Source organism: Oncorhynchus masou, chromosome 29 (genome assembly GCF_036934945.1).
Source record: "Oncorhynchus masou masou isolate Uvic2021 chromosome 29, UVic_Omas_1.1, whole genome shotgun sequence".
NCBI classification, from domain to species: Eukaryota; Metazoa; Chordata; class Actinopteri; order Salmoniformes; family Salmonidae; genus Oncorhynchus; species Oncorhynchus masou.
The window spans coordinates 42,574,863-42,590,586 of NC_088240.1; the positions used below are offsets into that span (position 1 = coordinate 42,574,863).

The 15,724-nt window shown below is 43.9% G+C and overlaps 1 protein-coding gene across 3 annotated transcripts in view; it reads left to right on the plus strand.

The window, feature by feature from the left end:
• The window catches only part of LOC135519848 (double-stranded RNA-specific editase 1-like), a 185,061-nt gene that overhangs the window by 113,257 nt on the left and 56,080 nt on the right, over nt 1-15,724 (plus strand). For all 3 annotated transcript variants that reach the window (XM_064945056.1, XM_064945055.1, XM_064945057.1), the window contains one exon: nt 6,855-6,916. The gene's annotated coding sequence lies outside the window, so the exon portion shown is untranslated. The remainder of the gene's footprint in view (nt 1-6,854; nt 6,917-15,724) is intronic.

Here is a 15,724-nt window from a genome sequence, read left to right on the forward strand (position 1 = left end):
CCACTGACCTTTATCAATAGCGCCTGATAAATTCAGGGCAGCAATGTTATTGAGAGCAGTAGCAACATATTTGCATTTCTCCATGGCTAACATAATATCTTTAGAAAATAACTGCAGTAGAAAGAATTATTTACGCATAACGAGCATCTCATTTTATAGACCCAAGATGCAACACCACAGACCAATCCAAATTCATCTCTCGGCATGTCCAGCCCACTCATTATCTCAGCCAATCACGACTAGCGGGAAGGTTGCTGGCTTTGTCTGTGGCTAAACCAACTGGGCTCGTAATTTAACAATCGTATTCATATTTACAGATGACATACGCATTTGATATCATGGCACATGAAAGTTCACATGTTCGAGAAGTCATTTCTGCAACAAACAAAAAACATTTGGAAAATATTTTTTTAGGTTCAAAAGGCTCTCCTGTGAAGTTGTGACTTGCGACATACGCCTAGTTTCCTGAATCAGGTCACAAATGAAGAAAAAACCCTTGAATGAATCGGTGTGTCCAACCTTTTGACTATAAATCACTTCTGAATAAGCTACCTTCTTATTTACCATCACTCATTAATATTAGAATTAGAATTCCTAAAACCAGGTCTCAAGCATGGATTACACTTGAGGCCCGTGCGATTTCCACAGAGTTGGGTATGGCTGCCTTTTCCTGTTACGCTCCTTGCCTATGGAATAGCCTGCAAACTAAACTTAAACTTGAGACTCTTGTCCCCCTTGGCCCATTTTAAATATTTATTGGAGCATTTTTAGTGCGTGCTTCAAGTTCTCCCTGTTTTGTTATTATTCCCCATTTTTCGAGAGGGCTTGTCAGGACCCCCCTCAAGCATGTCTGATGTGGCGCCTGTGGCCTAACTGTCTGCCAAGATGGGACTGACTCGGTTAAACTGCCCTGCCTACCCAGTTCAGCAGTCTCTTTCTCTCTTGATCTCTCGCTCTCTCTCTCTAGGCAGATCTCAATTGCATACTCCTCACATCCTCTCTCCTCGTCTCCTTCTCATGCTTATTAGATGAGAAAGCAAGAGGTCCCTCCCCTCTGACCTTTTCTGCCAATAGGTTTTATGAAGAAGAGAGGACCCGAGGAGTATGCAATTGAGATGTCTCCTTATCCTCATCTGTTTCAAGGTTCTGTCTGACTGTTTCTGTCTCTCGCATCTCCATCTTCTTTCTCCCTCTCAAACACAGATTAGCATGTAGTCAATAGCACAATAGCATATTTTCTCAAAGTTTGGTCTCAAGCCCCCCTCTCTCTCTCTCCATCGCTCTCCATGTCACTCATTCTCTGCGGGCGGTAGTGTGATTTTGCATCGCTGATTTGGGTCTTGCCCAATCATAATGTACACACCACCTCCACGTCTCTCATTCCCCTGCCCCCTCAGTGGGTGAGTGCCCTTGCCTGAGCCATGTGGCACAGCAGTGGGGCCTTCCCCGGTCCCTAGCCTCAGTGACCTGTCCAAAATGATGACGCTAATGATGCTGACCCAGACTCTCACACGTCGCTCGAATGAAGAACAATGCTACCACCTACTGGTGTTTAGTCATATTAGGTTTGATGTATTCTCAGCTCTTACTTCTGATTCGAAGGCTGGCTGTGTTATTTACAGTTTACTGTGAGTGTCCTGATTTCAATCCTTTCCCTCGCCCGTGTATTTTTGTTGAGCACGCCTTCCACAAACTCCATTTGGCTGGACCTGACTGTGCACCATAGCATGGCTAATAGTTCCATTCGAGTTTTACCCTCCTAACAATAACACTTGTCAACTGAGCCATGTGACTACATGCGTACCGTATTTGTACTATAACTAAGTTGACTTTGAATGTGCAGTCTTGTTTGGATCATATTTGTGGCTGTTAATTTGGTCCAGACACATCTGCAAACTAGGTTTTGAGAAAATGACTCTGACTTTAGGAATTGCCACCACTACCACAATGGCCATTTTTATTTCAACCATGTTTTTTCAGTTAACTGTCTGTAAACAGATATGAGTTTAAGAAATTGTTATGACAGTTGTTTGGCCTTTGACTGGTGTTGGCCTGTTAAAAAAAATGGGGGGAAAAAAGCTGTATTTTTTTAAATAATTCTTCAGGAGCCGCTGTAGAGCCGTATGAAGTTCATGCCTTATCCTAAGCCTGAGACGCCCTACTGTTTCTCAACCACGACCAATTCCTTCCCCTTCGTGGTCAGCCTTCACAGCGATCACAGGGGTGGCGCTTCAAACCGGCCGCGGTCAGACTTGGCCAGCTGTGGTTGTGCTTGGCCTATATACTGTCAGTAGTGTGATGGAAATGCTGTGGGCTAGTGTGCGTTTTGGCACTCTCTCCATCGCCATTTTTCTCTCTGGCCTGTCAGGCACATGCTTGTCTTCTTCGAGAAGAGCTGTCTAAACACATGCCTGTTGGTTTGAGCCACAGTATCCTGGACAGCCATGGGAATTAGAAGTGGGCATTGATGGAGACTGCCGTGGTGTCCCCAAAGGACTCCTCAGGTTAAAGGGATGGACTGGCCATCCCTACTTACTGCTGTTCCTCTGTTTAGCACTCTTTTTCATTCATCTCTCGATCTCCCTGGCGTTCATTCCTTCTCCCTCCTCTTTCCTCCCCGGCTCTACATTTCCTCACTATGGTATTCTCTCTTTTCCCCACTCTGTCGCAGCTGGAGGGTTTAAAGCTTTATGGCTTTGGCTGTACCTAGTATAAAATTATATTTCACACGCCCGTGGGCTTTTACTGCCGATTTTAACCGCTGTTGTTTTCAGCCTGCTTTTCCTTTGGGCTAAAGTGATTTCTCACATGCTTCTGTCCATCATTTTATTTTCCTCATGATGCCATCTATTTTGTGAAGTGCACCAGTCCTTCCTGCAGCAAAGCACCCCCACAACATGATGCTGCCACCCCCATGCTCACGGTTGGGATGGTGTTTTTCTGCTTGCAAGCCTCCCTCTTTTTACTCCAAACATAACGATGGTCATTATGGCCAAACAGTTATATTTGTGTTTCATCAGACCAAAGGAAATTTCCCCAAAAATAATGATCTTTGTCCCCATGTGCAGTTGCAAACCGTAGTCTGGCTTTTTTTTTTTTTTTTTGGAGCAGTGGCTTCTTCCTTGCTGAGCGGCATTTCAGGTTGTATCGATATAGGACTCGTTTTACTGTGGATATGGATACTTTTGTACCTGTTTCCTCCAGCATCTTCACATGGTCCTTTGCTGTTGTTCTGGGATTGATTTGCACTTTTCGCACCAAAGTACGTTCATCTCTAGGAGACAGAACGCGTCTCCTTACTGTGTGGTATGATGCTAGGTCCCATGGTGTTTATACTTGCATACTATTATTTGTACAGATGAACGTGGTACCTTCGGGCGTTTTGGAAATTGCTCCTAAGGATGAACCAGACTTGTGGAAGTCTACAATTTATTTACTGAGGTCTTGGCTGATTTCTTTTTATTTTCCCATGATGTCAAGCAAAGAGGCACTGAGTTTGAAGGTAGGCTTTGAAATGCATCCACAGGTACACCTCCAATTGACTCAAATTATGTCAATTAGCCTATCAAAAGCTTCTAAAGCCGGACATCATTTTCCAAGCTGTTTAAAGGGACAGTCAACTTAGTGTATGTAAACTTCTGACCCACTGGAATTGTGATACAGTGAAATAATCTGTCTAAACAATTTCTAGAAAAATTACGTGTGTCATGCACAAGGTAGATGTCCTAACCGACTTGCCAAAACTATAGATTGTTAACAAGAAATTTGTGGAGTGGTTGAAAAACGAGTTTTAATTACTCCAAACTAAGTGTATCTAAACTTCCGACTTCAACTGTATATACATTTTATGGGCACAGTATATTTTTTAAATAGTTATATTTTGTTTGTTTTTAGTCCCAACCTTCAGCTCCACTCAACCCCTCCCATGGATCTCTGAAAACCATCCAGTTTAGATTTTTATTTGCCATAAAGAGGTTACCAAGAACCTGATGGTCACTCTGACGGAGCTCCAGAGTTCCTCTGTTGAGATGGGGGAACCTTCCAGAAGGACAAACATCTCGGCAGCACTCCACCAATCAGGCCTTTATGGAAGAGTGGCCAGACAGAAGCCAATTCAGTAAAAGGCACATGACATCCCACTTGGTGTTTGCCAAAAGGCACCTAAAGGACTCTGGCCATGAGAAGCAAGGTTTTCTGGTCTTCCCTGGTCTCTGAACCAAGATTGAACTCTTTGGCCTGAATGCCAAGCATCACGTCTGGAGGAAACCTGGCACCAATCCCTACGGTGAAGCATGGTGGTGGTGGCAGCATCATGCGGTGGGGATTATTTTTCAAGGACAGGAAGATTAGTCAGGATTGAGAGAAAGAAAAAGTACAAAGAGATCCTTGATGAAAACCTGCTCAAGAGCACACAGGACCTCCGACTGGGGTGCGAAGGTTCACCTTCCAACAGGACAACGACCCTAAGCACACAGCCAAGGCAACGCAGGAGTGGCTGTGGCTTCGGGTCAAGTCTCTGAAAGTCCTTGAGTGGCCCAGCCAGAGCCCCGACTTGAACCCGATTGAACATCACTGGAGCGACCTGAAAATAGCTGTGCAGCGACACTCCCCATCCAACCTGACAGGGCTTGAGAGGATCTGCAGAGAAGAATGGAAGAAACTCCCCAAATACAGATGTGCCAAGCCTACAGCTTCATGCCCAAGTAGACTCAAGGCTGTAATCGCTGCCAAATGTACTTCAACAAAGTACTGAGTTAAGGGTCTGAATACTTACGTAAATGTATATTTCATAAATTTGCTGACAATTCTGAACCTGTTTTTGCTTTGTCATTATGCAATATTGTAGAGTAGATTTGGGGGGGACAATTTAATCCATTTTAGAATAAGGCTGTAAAGTAACAAAATGTGGAAAAAGTCAGGAGGTCTGAATATTTTCAGAATGCACTCTACAGTATATGTATCATTCTATTGGTTGCAAGAGTTTGGTACAATTTAAATTGAACAACTGTTTTGAATCCAGCTTTGTTTTGTGTATCAGTTCATTAGTCATGTGCCATGGAATCGGTACATCGTTAATCTTTGTAAAACTGTTTTACAATCTATATTCCACAGCTGTCCTTTTCTGGTCCTGAAATGAAACTTTTTATTTTTCACAATTTTCTTTAATAAATGTTGGTCTATAATGCAGTGCCGACAGACAATTTCCTTACTTTCTCCCCCTTTCACTTTCCTCTTCCATTTTTACGGTAGTTCTGCAATTAGTTGGATGTAATTATGAGTAGAGCAGACATTTCCATTTGTTAGCTGTATGTGTGACAACTCCATAATTAAATGTTAAATACACTGCTCAAAAAAATAAAGGGAACACTTAAACAACACAATGTAACTCCAAGTCGATCACACTTCTGTAAAATCAAACTGTCCACTTAGGAAGCAACACTGATTGACAATAAATTTCACATGCTGTTGTGCAAATGGAATAGACAACAGGTGGAAATTATAGGCAATTAGCAAGACACCCCCAATAAAGGAGTGGTTCTGCAGGTGGTGACCACAGGCCACTTCTCAGTTCTTATGCTTCCTGGCTGATGTTTTGGTCACTTTTGAATGATGGCGGTGCTTTCACTCTAGTGGTAGAATGAGATGGAGTCTACAACTCACACAAGTGGCTCAGGTAGTGCAGCTCATCCAGGATGGCACATCAATGCAACAGAGTCCATGAAGGTGGTATGAGGGCCCGACGGCCACAGGTGGGGGTTGTGCTTACAGCCCAACACCGTGCAGGACGTTTGGCATTTCCCAGAGAACACCAGGATTGGCAAATTTGCAACTGGCGTCCTGTGCTCTTCACAAATGAAAGCAGGTTCACACTGAGCACATGTGACAGACGTGACAGTCTGGAGACGCCATGGAGAACGTTCTGCTGCCTGCAACATCCTCCAGCATGACCGGTTTGGCGGTGGGTCAGTCATGGTGTGGGGTGGCATTTCTTTGGGGGGCCGCACAGCCCTCCACATGCTCACCAGAGGTAGCCTGACTGCCATTAGGTACCGAGATGAGATCCTCAGAGCCCTTGTGAGACCATATGCTGGTGCGGTTGGCCCTGGGTTCCTCCTAATGCAAGACAATGCTATACCTCATGTGGCTGGAGTGTGTCAGCAGTTCCTGCAAGAGGAAGGCATTGATGCTATGGACTGGCCCGCCTGTTCCCCAGACCTGAATCCAATTGAGCACATCTGGGACATCATGTCTCGCTCCATCCACCAACGCCACGTTGCACCACAGACTGTCCAGGAGTTGGCGGATGCTTTAGTCCAGGTCTGGGAGGAGATCCCTCAGGAGACCATCCGCCACCTCATTAGGAGCATGCCCAGGCGTTGTAGGGAGGTCATACAGGCACGTGGAGGCCACACACTACTGAGCCTCATTTTGACTTGTTTTAAGGACATTACATCAAAGTTGGAGCAGCCTGTAGTGTGGTTTTCCACTTTAATTTTGAGTGACTCCAAATCCAGACCTCCATGGGTTGATAAATTTGATTTCCATTGATAATTTGTGTGATTTTGTTGTCAGCACATTCAACTATGTAAAGAAAAAAGGTTTTAATAAGAATATTTTATTCATTCAGATCTAGGATGTGTTATTTTAGTGTTCCCTTTATTTTTTTGAGCAGTGTATATATAAAGATTTTAATTTTACGAACACCAATAACCCATTACCAATGAGCACCTTCATTCTACCATTATCCTAGTAACTCTTCCCCTCCTTTTTTGTTCTTCCTGTGTGTGTTGTTCCTGTTTGTGATGACAGATACTATAGCTGTTAGCTGACCAGTGCTCTCCTTTCTCTTCCAGGCCACTGAAGAAGAGCCACAGAGTGCGCCAATACTACACAACGGACAACAAAGGGAAAACAGGTGTGTAACTAATTGTCTTTCTCTCTCTCGCTCTTTCTCTCTCTCTCCCTCACACTCTCTCACTCATATATCTATATATATATATTCATATTCATATTCTCCAGTATGACACCTTCCCTCACTGGCATGTCACATGGTTAGGAATACTCATAACTATGACAGAAAATCAGTAGTCCTTCTTAGAGATTCTGGGTTTGAGTCCAGGCTCTGTCGCAGCCGGCCGCGACCGGGAGACCCATGGGGCGGCGCACAATTGGCCCAGCGTCATCTGAGTAAGGGGAGGGTTTGGCTGGCAGGGATGTCCTTGTCCCATCGTGCACTAGCGACTCCTGTGGCGGCCCGGGCGCAGTGAACGCTGACACGGTCGCCAGGTATATAGTTTTTCCTCCGACACATTGGTGCGGCTGGCTTCCTGGTTAAGTGGGCATTGTGTCAAGAAGCAGTGCGGCTTGGTTGGGTTGTGTTTCAAAGGACGCACAGCTCTCAACATTCGCCTCTCCTGAGTCTGTATTGGAGTTGCAGCGATGAGACAAGACTGTAACTACCAATTGGATACCACGGGGTAAAATAAAAAATAAAATAAAAAATAAGAATGTCCTGTTCTATACTGCACCATAAAGCCTCTGGTGTCCTGTGCTGCACTGTGGTTCATATGAAGTGCTATTCTATTCCACTCCACAGAGGGGCAGTGTTCACCAAGGTAATGGCACTGTTGTTGTCTTTCGGTTTCATATCCGTTAGTATGGCTGACACAGATGACTAAAATCATATTTATGTGCAATGGGTTTCGTAGGGTAAAGCCTGTATGTGTGTTTGCTGTGCAGTGTTATGGTGGTTTCCGCATCATTGGCATTGCCTTTGCTGTCACTGGAATGATAGAGTAATGACGGAATATGCACACTAGAGGGAGGTAGAGTACTGTGCTGTGGTATTGTGACGTTCACACTGAATTCTTCAGCTCTTTTGTTCCTATGCCTGAACCTATTAGTGAATGGTGTACTCCTTCTGTGAAGTAAGATTTCACCTCATGTTAAACATTGCAGGACATTGCAGTACCTTTAGCTGGACTGTTGTAGTGTATGAGTTTGTGTATTGAGGGATGAAAGCACTTTTTGGTAATTCCACGGTAACAGAGTGATGCTGAAACTCTGCAATCTACACAAAATCTTCTGTCAAAATCTAAGAAAAAAGTTAACTAAAATATAGTCACTGCATAAGTACTCAGCCCCTTTGTTTAGGCAAGCCTAAATTAGTTCAGAAGTAAAATGTGGCTTAACAAATCACATAAGTTACATGGACTCTCTCTGTGTGAAATAATAGGGGTTGACATGGTTTTTAATAACTAACCCTTCCTCTGTCCCCCATACATATAACATCTGTAAGGTCCCTCAGTCATGTATTGCAAGCACAGATTCAAATACAAAGACCAGGGAGCTTTTGGAAAGCCTCATAAAGAAGGGGAGTGACCGGTAGATGGGTAACAATAATAACAAATAGACATTGAATGTCTCTTTAAACATGGTCAAGTTAATATTTATGCTGTGGATTATTTATTAAACCTCCCAGACCAAGAGGCCATTGGTGGTGATCACCATTGAACTCTGTAGCCTTTTTGGGATTGGAGAAAACTGAGGATGATGGATCAACAACATTGTAGTGACTACACAATAATGACCTAAATGACAGAGTGAAAAGGAGAGTACAAATATACAGAATGAAAATATTCCAAAACATGCATCTTGTATGGAACGAGGTACTAAAGTAATACTGGGGGAAAAAACAGCAAAGGAATACACTTTTTTCAAGCATGGTGGTGGCTGCATCATGGTATGGGTATGCTTGCCATTGGCAAATACTGAGGAGTTTTTAAAGGATAAAAATAAATGGGATGGAGCGAAGCACGGGCTAAATCCTAGAGGAAAACCTGCTTCTGTCTGCTTTACACCAGAGACTGGGAGAAGAATGTACCTTTCAGCAGGACAATCACCTACAACACAAGGCCAAATCTACACTGGAGTTGTTTTCCAAGAAGACCGTAAACATTCCTGATTGGCCACGTTACTGTTTTGACTTAAATCGTCTTGAAAATCTATGATATGACTTGAAAAACAGCATCTTGGCAGAGCTTGAATAATTTTGAAAAGAATAATGGACAAATAATGCACAATCCAGGTGTACAAAGCTCTTATAGACGTACCTAAGATGACACAGCTGTATTTGATGCCAAAGGTGTTTCTGAGATGTATTGACCCAGGGAGCTGAATCCTTATGCAATGACTATTTTAGTTATTTCATTTTTAATAAAAAAATTACACAATCTTCACTTTGAATTTTTTTATGCAGATTGTTGACATAAAAATGGATTTTAATCCCACTTTGTAACACAATAACAGGTGAAGAAATCCAAGGGGTCTGAATACTTTTGCAAGGCACTGTATGTGGCTGTGTGTGTTAGTGTGCGTGTGTTTTGTCTGATTGTGTGTGTGAACAGGTGGAGGCCAGGCGATGAGCCAGAGGCAGTCTGTGATAGGCTGAGGGCCAGTGTGACGTGTCAGTGAGATGCTATAGAAGCACTGAGCTGGCGGGAGCAAGCTGCCTTCTGTGCTGGGGGAGAGGGAGAAGTGGATATGAAAGACAGAGAGCGAGAGAAATATAGAACCAATTCCATGTGACGTTCCACAGTTATCTGAGGAACAGCCTCTCCTTTGAGGGTATGCCACTTCCCTCAACACACACACACACTATATGCTCCCCCTCCAACTAGGTAGAGGGAGACAGAAACCAAGAGAGAAAAGGAGTCCGAGAGAGGGAGAGTTGTGAGTGTTCCACCACATGGCTGTGTGTGTTAAGAGTAAGCGCGAGTTAGTGTCTTGATTGCCAGTAGTGAGTGTCTCCGGGACAGCAAAGCAGTGTGTTAGCCGGTGGCGGACAGCATGGCCCTGTTCAGCACCGGGCCCCAGAGCCTGGGCTCCTACTACTGCCTCATCCGCCGGAAGTTCAAGAGGAGGCGCAAGAAACGCTGCGAGCGTAAAGGTACTCCCTCCTACTCGCCTACCCGTGGTGTGTGTGATGCGAGTTGTTTGCTTGTGTGTGTGTGTTTCTTGCACCGGCTGTTTTGTTCTGCTTTGAAAGATTCTGTGGTAGTTTATCTTGGTCTAGAAGTGGTTACTTATAGTACAATGATTCAATATAGGGAAGTAATGTCGTTGAAATACGCAACCTGTTCATTTAAATGATACGTGTCACTTGGTAAGATGGTGAAAATTGAATCTACCATCGACTTGTCTGTGTGAGTGAGTATGATGTAAATATTGCGTAATGTTCGGGGTGTAGAAATTGAACCCATGTCAGTGTGACACTGGTACTGCTGATTTTAGCAGTGCACGAGTTTTGCGTCTCTGTGAATGTCTTAGTGCGAGTTCTGTGACAGGTTAGTTTTGAAGCATCTTTAGTGTTATGTGTATGAGATCTGGTTCTGAAACCTCTCTGTGAGCGAGTGAGGGAGAGACTGTCTCTGTAAATGATCTGACGGGCTCCTCTGAAACTCTTAAGCCTCTCCCTCCTGTTTTGCTCCAGTGCTCTGGGGATTAGCCCAACAGGGGAAGTAGTAATTATTGAGGTGCTCCCTCTGTGGCGGCATTGCTGATGTGTCAGCCATTTGCTTTGATAAATCCCCCTACTCCCCAGCTCCCCCACCGCAAACCGTCAATCCCAAGCCCCTTCATCTGTATAAATCCGCCCGCAGCTGAAGTTGCGTTTTTAGCCGCGTGACTATCTCACACCCCAAAAACGTACGCTCGCTGTCGCCGTGGAAATGACGGCACCACTTTGCACCATCCCGGGGGAAGAAGACTTCATCGTTAAATTTAGGTCATGTTATTCCGCCAACCTGTCCGAGCTACAGCAGCAGTAATTCCCTCAGCAAGCGGAAGCCCTGATGAGTCCCCAGAGTGTGTTAGCTCGTTGTGTTAGTGTCGCCGCTAATCGCCAGCGAGACTAACACAAACTGATGGCACGGGCTGGGCTGGGCTGTTCCCAGCCTTTGTCTGTCAGACCAGCTAGCCTGTCAGTTAGTGGCTGATGCTAGCTCTGTCAGGGGTTTATAGCACTGTAGTTCAGGCAACAGACGGGTGTGTGCGCTCTCCTGGGAGGTTCGTTCACATTTCCCAAACTCAAGTAAAGTTGCAGTATTGAAAACATCTACAGTGCCCTTTTCTCATATTTTTGGCTGATTGCTGTGCTCCAATATCATTGACTCTGTACCAGAAGTGTGAACGGTATGATCCAATGTGACGCACATGGCTACTTTGCATTGAGTCTAAGGACACTATATGCAACAGCATGTTTTTCAACAGAAGAAGCTTCAATGTATCACCCCCACAATACATTGTGGCGAGGAGGACACTCATAAGGCAATGTCTCTCCAATGGGCCGTATTTGTAATATGAAAAACGGGACCCAGGGTTTTGTGCGAAGCAAGCAGAATGTCTGGAATTAAGCTTTTGGAGACTGAATGAGATATACAGTGCCTTGCGAAAGTATTCGGCCCCCTTGAACTTTGCGACCTTTTGCCACATTTCAGGCTTCAAACATAAAGATATAAAACTGTATTTTTTTGTGAAGAATCAACAACAAGTGGGACACAATCATGAAGTGGAACGACATTTATTGGATATTTCAAACTTTTTTAACAAATCAAAAACTGAAAAATTGGGCGTGCAAAATTATTCAGCCCCTTTACTTTCAGTGCAGCAAACTCTCTCCAGAAGTTCAGTGAGGATCTCTGAATGATCCAATGTTGACCTAAATGACTAATGATGATAAATACAATCCACCTGGGTGTAATCAAGTCTCCGTATAAATGCACCTGCACTGTGATAGTCTCAGAGGTCCGCTAAAAGCGCAGAGAGCATCATGAAGAACAAGGAACACACCAGGCAGGTCCGAGATACTGTTGTGAAGACGTTTAAAGCCGGATTTGGATACAAAAAGATTTCCCAAGCTTTAAACATCCCAAGGAGCACTGTGCAAGCGATAATATTGAAATGGAAGGAGTATCAGACCACTGCAAATCTACCAAGACCTGGCCGTCCCTCTAAACTTTCAGCTCATACAAGGAGAAGACTGATCAGAGATGCAGCCAAGAGGCCCATGATCACTCTGGATGAACTGCAGAGATCTACAGCTGAGGTGGGAGACTCTGTCCATAGGACAACAATCAGTCGTATATTGCACAAATCTGGTCTTTATGGAAGAGTGGCAAGAAGAAAGCCATTTCTTAAAGATATCCATAAAAAGTGTCATTTAAAGTTTGCCACAAGCCACCTGGGAGACACACCAAACATGTGGAAGAAGGTGCTCTGGTCAGATGAAACCAAAATTGAACTTTTGGCAACAATGCAAAACGTTATGTTTGGCGTAAAAGCAACACAGCTCATCACCCTGAACACACCATACCCACTGTCAAACATGGTGGTGGCAGCATCATGGTTTGGGCCTGCTTTTCTTCAGCAGGGACAGGGAAGATGGTTAAAATTGATGGGAAGATGGATGGAGCCAAATACAGGACCATTCTGGAAGAAAACCTGATGGAGTCTGCAAAAGACCTGAAACTGGGACGGAGATTTGTCATCCAACAAGACAATGATCCAAAACATAAAGCAAAATCTACAATGGAATGGTTCAAAAATAAACATATCCAGGTGTTAGAATGGCCAAGTTAAAGTCCAGACCTGAATCCAATCGAGAATCTGTGGAAAGAACTGAAAACTGCTGTTCACAAATGCTCTCCATCCAACCTCACTGAGCTCGAGCTGTTTTGCAAGGAGGAATGGGAAAAATTTCAGTCTCTCGATGTGCAAAACTGATAGAGACATACCCCAAGCGACTTACAGCTGTAATCGCAGCAAAAGGTGGCGCTACAAAGTATTAACTTAAGGGGGCTGAATAATTTTGCACGCCCAAATTTTCAGTTTTTGATTTGTTAAAAAAGTTTGAAATATCCAATAAATGTCGTTCCACTTCATGATTGTGTCCCACTTGTTGTTGATTCTTCACAAAAAAATACAGTTTTATATCTTTATGTTTGAAGCCTGAAATGTGGGAAAAGGTCGCAAAGTTCAAGGGGGCCGAATACTTTCGCAAGGCACTGTACCTGTCTTCACTCAGTGGATCCATTGCTTAGGAGTAAGAGGGGCTGTTTCAGTCAGTTCTGTTAGCCAGAAACTGTTCAGCCTTTTCTCTAGGAGTTCTCTTACAACACCTCACACATTCCAAGAGCGACTCGCTATGAGGTTAGTTGTCAGAGAAATCCAATGCTTTAGAAATGCTATTAAGAAATTAGAATTGAACTAAGCAAACACACTTCATATCCAAAGTGCTTACATGCTAGATTAACAGTGTTGCAGATTTCCTATGCACTCTGCACCCATTGACAGGAGATTAGAATTAAAAGGCATTCAGGAAAGTGTGTAATTTTCCGACTGGAAATCACTAATGACAGCAACTACCTCGATACAGCCACCCCACAAAAGCATTAACAAATTGGCTGCCGCAGAAAAAGTCTGGTCTAGCCTCGGCAGACAACATCAAACGGCTTCCAACAACAGCAGTCAGAAAAAAGACATCGTCGCATTCATCACTGAAAAACGAACGCCAAAGTGTTTGATTAAGACCACACCAAGTCGATGACTGCCTTATTCTGGTAGGTCGTAATTTAGTTGCTGGGGCCCCCACAATGCAAAACGGCACTCTTGTCATGATAAGAAACGTTGCGGCGTCTCAGAGTGAACAGTGTGTAATTAGCCTCGATTTAACATTTGACTAAATGGCTGTCTCGGCGAGTGATGGATGGGGAAGCCAATGTAGCAGAATGATGCTTATGTGTGTTCAGCCAGGGAGGACGCAGTGTCTGGGACTGAGGAGGGTTGGACGGCCCTTAAGTCAACGCTGCTACCTACAGTATGCCTCATTTCCAATGGATTTGTGCTAGAAAAAAAATCCTTAAAACGAATAACTTTTTTTTCTTTCTCATAACTGCACTGTGATTTCAATTTTATCACAAAACTAGCACTAACAGGTCCCGATCATCATAAAGGAAAACAAAATCAAATTAAATAAATACCTGACGCAACAATGCTGTAACGTTAGTAGGAGGAGATATTCACCTTTTCAAATGCTTTGGAACGGATATAAATCACTCCTCACGTCATCGTGGTTAACAGTTGGAAAAATGGCAGAGTGATAGAGGGAAGCAACAGCATTTGAAGTCCTGTATGGCAATACTTTGAAGTTAAATGAGGTGGTGTTGAAATGCACATTTTGCAAGGTGGAATTGAACTGTAGTGGCAGTGCAAGTGCATTGCTGAACGGGAGGCACCGCGTGAGACCCAACCTGTTGCTGGCAGCAGTGCGATAAGGGACAGAGGGAGAAAATCACCATGTGTATGTGACCAATAAAATATTATTTGATTTGACAACGCCAGTTACACAAATGATTGCAGTTGATATGCAGCCATTGTCAATGGTAGAGACTGTTGGCTTCATTGCCTTAATGGCATATCTAGAACCAGACCACAAGATGCCACGTCAAAAACGGTGACCGGCCGGACGGAGAAATAACAAGTAACGATTACTCTGCAGGTACAGAGCGCGAGCTCTCAAACACCATACGTGGCGTTGACGGACTGTTAGACATCTATGAACACAATGTCTTGCATCACTTCAATAAGCCATCATATTAATGAGAAGTGGGACATGAAGTCCCATGTACTGATAGCACCGAGGCACAGAGCAAAACTACCTTCGTTGCTGAGGGGATGGGAGACACAGTAAGATGAGCGAGCACCTTCTGGTAGGTCTCCAGGATTGCGGTAGATTAAACTGCATTGTCCCCTAGTGGTCATACCCAGGACCATATCTGAATTGTCAATTTACGTCATTTTATGATTTTTTTTTCATATCATTTAAACAATAATGTTTTAAATGTTAAGAAAAATGTTAGATTCGTCACATCCCGAGGCGCTTATATGTGTGGATGGTTTAATAACTCCTTGTCAAGCAGCAGGGTAGCCTAGTGGTTAGAGCGTTGGACTAGTAAGTTCAAACCCATGAGCCGACAAGGTGTCGTTCTGCCCCTGAACAGTCTGTTAACTCACTGTTCCTAGGCCGTCATTGAAAATAAGAATTTGTTCTTAACTGACTTGCCTAGTTAAATAAAGGTTAAAAATAAAAAGCAATGTATGGCTGCTAGGGCTAATGAAGCTATGTGTTGCATTCATTCCTATATGCGCGCTAACAACAACTAGTGAAAATTTGAGGACAAGCACCAAAGTGCAAGAGGAAGCTGAAACTGTACTCTTAAATCTTTGTCTGGCTGCCTCCCTCTAACATTTCTAACTTGCTCCCGCCATTCCTTCTCCCTCACTTTTCTCATCTCAACAACTGTTCTGTCTCTCTCTGTTCCTTCCGTAGGTTCCCACCTTCATTTTTCTCCTCTCTCTCTCTCCCTCTCTCTAACCCTTCACCCATCACTCCTCCACTTCTCCTCACCATACTGCAGACTTTCTCTCTCTCCCACCCTCTTGTTCTCTCTTTCCTGTCGGAACTTTCAGACCCTCACTGCTCCCAATTGTCCATCAACATTACCTCAGAACCTGGTAATAACCGAGGCAAGAGTTTAGCCCCTCTCTCACACATGCTCACGCACCCAAACCGTGCAAATAGAAAGTATAGGCACACACACACACACACTCAAATGCATTTGATTCTGTTGCAAATAGACATACAGTACCACTCAAAAGTTTGGAC